Below are 7843 nucleotides of genomic sequence, written 5' to 3' on the forward strand. Positions count from 1 at the left end.
AATTCACTTTTGAAATTTCGTAAATTAATTTGTGATTTAGATTTTGTGTTTATAATTATTTGTATGGGCAATTAAGGTGAGCAGAAAAAGTTTATTGCTTCCAAGAAAAATTTTTAAAAGCGTTATACAAAGGCACCATGTATACTCTTTCGTCATGATGAATTGATGTCTCCTGTTTCTGATGATGTTCAGCATAGCCCTATATGAAACAACGCTGAAGTTAGCCACTCTAAAAATGAACTTGAAGTCTTAAAATGAAGCGGAAATAAAATGGACTTTAACGCCCTAAATATATTGAATACACGTATGGCATCGCTTTGCTTTCTTATATATGCATTTAGCTTTGAGGAAGGCCTAGAATCCCTTAGTAAAGCGGGAAATGAAAATATGTGTTAAGGTGAAATTACTTTCGTGGAAAAACCAATTAATTGAGAATGATGGTGCACATTTTCACGAACTCAACAATGTTTTACTTTGCTGATAAAGATTTGAACATTATGTTGAGAATTTGATAAAAGAATTTGATTTTCGATTTAAAAAAATAAAAAAATATATGAATTATTTATGAAATTTTTTCATCACCATTTACTGTCGATGTCACGACTTTACCATTTGATCTCCAAACAAAAATCTTTGATATGGATTGCTGCCGCGATTTAACAAAATCTTTTTAGAATACATTGTACACAACTTTTTGAGTATTTGAACATTTATATCATTAATTTATTAAATATTAGTAATTTAAAAAAGTTATTTTGCTTTAGACATTATTTTCTTATTGGGAAAACAGAAGGGAGTTTGAGGTTGAGTATATGTTCTATACTACTTTTAAGAAGGAGGAATCTATTCAGTTACCATAACGGAGTATGTGGGCTTTATATGCTATGTTTTATTGCGTTACATTAAAAAAACGATGTCGATTTGAATACTGTTCGAAAACTAATCGTTCTGAAAATATTAAATATGTTCAAAATTCGAAATATATGCATATATGTAAATCAAAAAATTAAAATTACTTTCTATACTTACGTTCATATGTATAAGTAAATAATTTAGAAACTAAATTTTTAAATTATTTTTATGAACGCTTACCTGTCGATCAAAGAATTGGATTCAAGACATAAATCTGCGGATTTAAATAATTAAAATGTTATTAAAAATTAAAAATAAATTTTTTAAAAATGAAAATTAAAATTAAATAATATTTAATTATAGCTATTTATATATTTTTTAAAATTGATTTACGATGAAGTTCACAACTTGTCAACTACGTGTATTCTCAAGCAATAACAACTTTAAATGCGTGTTAATAACCCAAGAATACGCGTGGCCAACCAAGTTTTCTTGATGATATTTATTTTTTTTACACTTTTGCACTGTTTTACAAAAAAACAAAAAGTAAAATTTTAAATTAAAAAAAGAGATTTAATTAAAAAATTATTTAATATAATTTTTATATATAATAAAATTAATAAACATGATGAAATCTATAATAATTAAATATCTTTAAAGTATTTAAAGGCAACACCTGAATGCATTATTAATTCAAAGAAATTATTTATTGAGGTGAAAATTTACCTGATATTTAGGATTTTTGATTCTATTAAATCCTTTGTGGTTCTTAACATAATTATAAACATATCATTATTAATAATAAATAATATAAAATATTTTACATAATACCAGTTAAATATACGAACATACTTACATACACATATTTATATAATATGAAATAATCTTTATGTATGTTGTGTATATTTAGGAACATTTCAAAATTATTTAAAACAGAAGCGTTTCATTATAGATTGTTTAAGTTTAAGGTGTTAAGCAAAATTTTGAATTATAAAAAATTTTTCAGATCATTTTATTTTAATTTAATTAGAATAAACTTAAGTTTTTTACCTTGTTTTTGAATATTCACCAAGATGTTAATGTAATTTTTGATTTCGTTACTCTCGTACACATTGGCAATAGCGTCTCCTTCTGGTTAATATAATTAACATCCTTTGATTTGAGAATAATTTAATTCTTATAACTAAAAAATTTAATATTTTATATTATTAGCAATTATTTAAGTTAGTTTAATTAGAATTTCCAAATTAAAAATAAATTTTTAGTTTTTAAAAAATTAATGATAAAAAATTAATGAAAATTAAAAATTAAGTGAGATTTAATCTGCTTGACTTTGTATGAGAGGGGTAATTTTCTTAATATATTAAGGGATTAGGAGAATTAAATTAATTAGGAGAATAGAAGGGTATTTTTTATAACACAGTTTATTTTTGGATCGCGATCTTAAAAACTTGCCCTTTCGATTTAACAAGCCCTTTCGATTTAACACAAAATACCAAATTCTTTATGGAAGGTATTTAATTCCTATACGGGAAAACCCAGTTAGCTCAGAAATAATAATTAGAGTCGGAGGTGGTCTGTAGGACCAATTTTATCCGTTCAGAGTTTAGATGAGTTTTTAGGTGATTCCCACTGTCGGAGGAAAAAGGCAGGTAGCGCAGTCCTTCTTCGTTTTTCGAGATTTTTTCAAGTAGCAGAAAAAAAAAAAAAAAAAAATCTTAAAAACTTGAATAACTTTATCCAAAAAAAATATATTTTTACAATTTTTGACAAAGAGTTATTCAAGTTATGCAAAATGTGGAATTAAAACTTCCAAATTGCATTGCATTTCATTATACAACTCTATAGTTAAGAGACTGGAGAAGCTTTACTCTATTTTCAAAAATTGTGTTTGGACAATTTTTGCTGTACTTAATTTTCAAGCAAAACATAAATTTCATACTTAAAGTTAAAACAGAATTACCGAAAACACATTCTTTGAAATTTATGTGTATGACATGTAAGATTAGGAGAGAAGAGATTTTATTTTTTTTCTTCAAAGAGTTTTGTAATTATACAGTGGAATCTCTATATAAAATATTTTCATATATTAGTTCTTGTACCTATTATTTTTTTTTACGAAATCTTTGTTGTAAAAAGAATTTATGCGGTTTTGGATGTTCATTATATAAAAATTCCCTCGTAATTATGCTTGAAACTATGCATTTTTGTGAAAATATACAATTTTTATAGATTTTCTTACAACTTGAAGTGCATTAAAAGTGTTCGCTACTGTATGAAACATATTATACATATTTGCTTATATATGCATATGTACACATAATATTTTAAACACTTTTGCATTCCTTATCAGAAAGGACTAAAATAGCTTTTGTGAAATAGATATCTTTGACCCATTCTTCTTTGTAAATTGTATTGTTTTACAAATTCTTTTAATAATACTCATTTTATACACATAATATATGTATATAAAATAATAGGTTTCTGCTATATTATATATTATTAAATCTATTATACGTAACCTTTGAATTCAAATACTTAGAATGCACAAATATAAATATCCTTATATACAACATGTTATTTTATAATATAGAAAAACAATATGTATATGAATATGTAATTTACATTTTGGTTTTTATGTGTTAATTCAAAACATTTATTCCACCTTGATGTTTAGTATCATTTTCCTTTATTAAAAATAATAATAGAAAAAAGAAAAAATAAAAAAATAAAATAAATAATAGAATTTATATGTCGAGAGGTAAATTATATAATGTTTATATGTGTACATAACATGTGTGTGTGTGTAATAATTTTAAATAATTATTATATAAATAATATTGTATAATTTTCATTTTATATACATATATATACATATTTATAAATAGGTATATTCTATATTTATGGTAATTTTATTATAGAACGGAAAAAGTCTTTTAGTTTGAAAATAATTGAACTTATTTAAAAACAAAGAATTTCGCCGGTATTTTACCGAATTAATTGAATAATGCCTATAAGTAGATATAGTTTACGAAATCTTTTGTTTTTAATCAAAAGTTATACACATATATATTTTGCCCATATAATATATACATATAGTATATTGTTGGTTTGTTGCTCACTTTAAATTAATTAATTAATTGGGATATGATTATGTTGCAAGCACTCTTCGGAATTCAATTATAATATTTTCTATTATACAAATTGTTTATATTCATTATACATATTTTATTTAAATATTATACAAATAATATATGAATAATTTATATAATTTAATTTTAGATATATTTTTCTTATTAAAATAGAACTATAAGATTTATAAAGAAAAATTGTATAGAAAAATCTCATTTAGTGACTCCGAAATCACAATATATGAGACCGTAACGATTATTTATACAAAGACTAACGTACAAGTAATAACAAATTTATGTTAAGCATTTCATTTATTTTAATCTGGAGCATGAAATTTCGAATTTTGATTAATTGGTTGCAAAGTGTACCGTATTTTACTCTAAAAACTTAATGGCATTTTCCAATTTATTACAACGTACTAAAAATACACTGGGTAATTTTGGTACGATTCTGAGTCAATGATATTTTCGCAGGAAATGTTTCACTTTTAAGCTGAAAAAAAAAAAGGAAAAAAATTTTTCTGTTTTGAAAAATTATTGTATTTTTCAACTTATTAGTTTATTTGTAGTTTGAAACATAATTACTTTAAATATTTTAATTATTTAAGATCGAAGTTAAATTTTATGTTAATAAAAATGCAATATTATCAATTTAATATGATGTTAATTACGATTCTAAATGAGGAAGGACTCTAAATTAACACGCAATATTAAACGTTAAACTTGTATATTATTTAGCTTCTTTATATAATAAAGAAGCTGTTGTAGCATTATGGAATATATAACGGAATGTAAATGAAATATAAAAAAATTTTTATTTTTCATAATTTACAACTTCTTGTAGCCTGCTGATTCATTTGAGTATTGGATTCTAAGATTTTTTTTTATTTACATCCTGCCCAATTTATGGTCAATAAAATAAAACAAACGATAGACTATTGTTCGGTCAATAAACGATAGACTATTGTTCTTATACAAATTGATGTTTTTATCCTCATGTTCTAAATTTTATTTCGGATTGTTTCATTATAATTTGTTTAAAAGTTTTAAACAAAAATTAAAAGATAGTGTATGAATTTCTTCGAACCGAATTTGAAACTGAAACTAAATCTGTCCATAATAATATATTTATTTTTTTCTAATTATGAGCATTGATTCTTAATCAACGGTATCGCTTTCAATTGAACAAGCCAATTCAGCACCTCTATGATTCGATGAACTCTTTTTTTTTTGTGTTTTATATGGCTATATTAATGGCTATATATGTATATACAATATTGACTATTGTACATAAAAGTAATAAAAGAGAATACAGAAGCTCTGTGAATTTTTTTTGTATATTGAATGATCCATCCATAAATACTATACATTTAAAAGAACTATACAAGACACAATGCAAAAAAATTGTACATATTTCATTTGTTATCCTGAAAGCTTGTTTGTTTTTAAATTTTTATTTTATTTTTTTTTTGCAATTTTTTTTTGTTTATTATTTCTTTTTATTTTTGTTTAATTCAATCCTTTATCAATACTTTTATAACAGTAAAATGAATTTTCCGTTATAGAATGAAATTGGTTAATTTTTTTTTTTTAATTTTTTTTGTTTTGTTTTGTATTTTCATTATAAATGTTTTTAGTTTTGTTTTATATTTTTTTTTTTGTGAATTTTTTTTTCCTTTTGTTTTGTTTTACTCATCAACGAAACCAATTGTTTGTCACGAAGAACAAATACTCCGTGACGTTGATTCATATTTCGGAATTATTTACGATTTTACAATTGCATTAATAATCTGTGCTGAAATTCACGCTCTAAAGGACTTTAAAAGGACTCTATTTTAATTTTATTTTTTTTTTTGTATATTTTTATAGATTTTATTTTTATATATACATAGATATATACGTTTGTGTATATATTATTGTTTTAAATTGGCAATATAATAAAATAAGAAAAAAAGTAGAAAGTAATAATTAAATAAAAAAAAAAAGAGAAAAATTTAAGAATTTGAAAGAGTAAACGAATTTATAACATCAGAGAATCAAAAAAGATAGAAAAATATAACTTCTATATTTAATTACTTGTAAGCTCACTTTAAAAAAATGATTCTTAAGTAGATTTTTATGTTAAAAATCTTTTGAAAGGATTTATTTTGAATGAGTTATAAAAATTATTATATTTAATTATAGATTGACCATTACAATCGTTAAAAATTTGATATGCACATTTATATATATATATATGTATATATATATTATATAGGTAAGGTCTAGGTAATGTTAATATCTAATATTATTTGCAAAGGATTTGGAAAAAAAACTGCACGTAAATGCAAAATATTGAACTGAAAACTATTTTATGTTTTCAAGTAAATTTTCTATATATAGATATTATACCCCAATCCGAACTGCTTGTAATAATCGAAGTAATTTGAGCTAGTTTTGTAATATATACAAATTTATATATTTGGGAAAGTAAGAACTAATTTATAAATTTAAAGTATTAAATTAAAGTATTAGAAATTTGTTCATCATCAATATCAGAATAACTTTTATATGAACCTTATATTACATAATTCTCTATATAAATTTCAATTTATACGAAGATTGCCTTTAGTAATAGAAAAAGTTACAGTTGAAGTTTTTTACGCTTTATAGAATGTTATGTACATATGAGCGTATGTATGAAAGGAATATATATATATTTAGCTATTGGTTTACAATATAAATGTGTAAACAATTAATAATTATTTAATAATTATTCACAAATTTGTGAATAGTTGTGTTTCCTCTGAGGGTGTGAAAGAAGAGGGTTTAACTTCACCATCTCATATGAAGCAATACTTAACAGCAATGTTTGCATTTTATTCTATCAAATTGCTTTCATACTTCAAATGAAAAAGTAAATTTTAAGTTTTTACGGATTAAGACAAATTAAGTGAAGAAAAAATATAAATATTATGTATAAATTGTTAATAACTCAAATGTAAATTGTAATTGTGTGCAAACATAATTACAAGGTAAAAAATTAATTAATATTATTAAAAAAATTATCAAAATTTTTAAATTTAATTAAAGAACCCGCAAATAAACAACAAAAGAACAATGTCAAATTAGAAATTTTATAGTTTACCTCAATATTCTTAAAATTAACATCAATTTCATTTGCAAAAAATCTAAAAAATTTTTTCTTAATTTAAATTATTTTCATCATTAATGTTTTAACTCAAAGTATAATTAAAAATCATGTTTAATTGGTCGAAAATTCAATTATCAAATTCAAATTTTTTTCTTTTAATATTTCTTCTTTTTTAATTTTTTTGTTTTTAAATATTATGCATATACGTAGATAATATTACGGACTTTTATTTTGATCTGGCGCCGCCATATATGCAAACTAATTAATCATCTATAGTGACATAAAATTCCCTATGAATATAAAGAAAAACTCGAAATATAATAACGGTATAATATTATGTTGCTGTTGTTATTGTTATTTTTTATTTTTTTTTTATTATTTTATGCTTCATTCTTCAGATATTTTTATATTAATATATGAGTGGGTGTATTTTTGGATTCTCTAGCGGTAGAGTATTATTGCATATAATATGTAATAATATATTATATAGGTGTGGCCATATCCATATAATTATATTAAAACTGAGTATTTATTTGTTATCCTGGTCATAAGTACATAAATAATCTTTTTTTTTTATTTTGAAGTTCATAGATGTACACATATGTATGTATATCTGAATATACGAATCATATATGCATAATATGTATGTATATTTATATTTGTTCAATTATATGTGTACATGTACTTGTTTTTATTATTTCATTGAACGATTACAATACAACAAAGT

This window comes from Condylostylus longicornis, unplaced genomic scaffold (genome assembly GCF_029603195.1).
Source record: "Condylostylus longicornis isolate FDR11 unplaced genomic scaffold, ASM2960319v2 ptg000014l, whole genome shotgun sequence".
NCBI classification, from domain to species: domain Eukaryota; kingdom Metazoa; phylum Arthropoda; class Insecta; order Diptera; family Dolichopodidae; genus Condylostylus; species Condylostylus longicornis.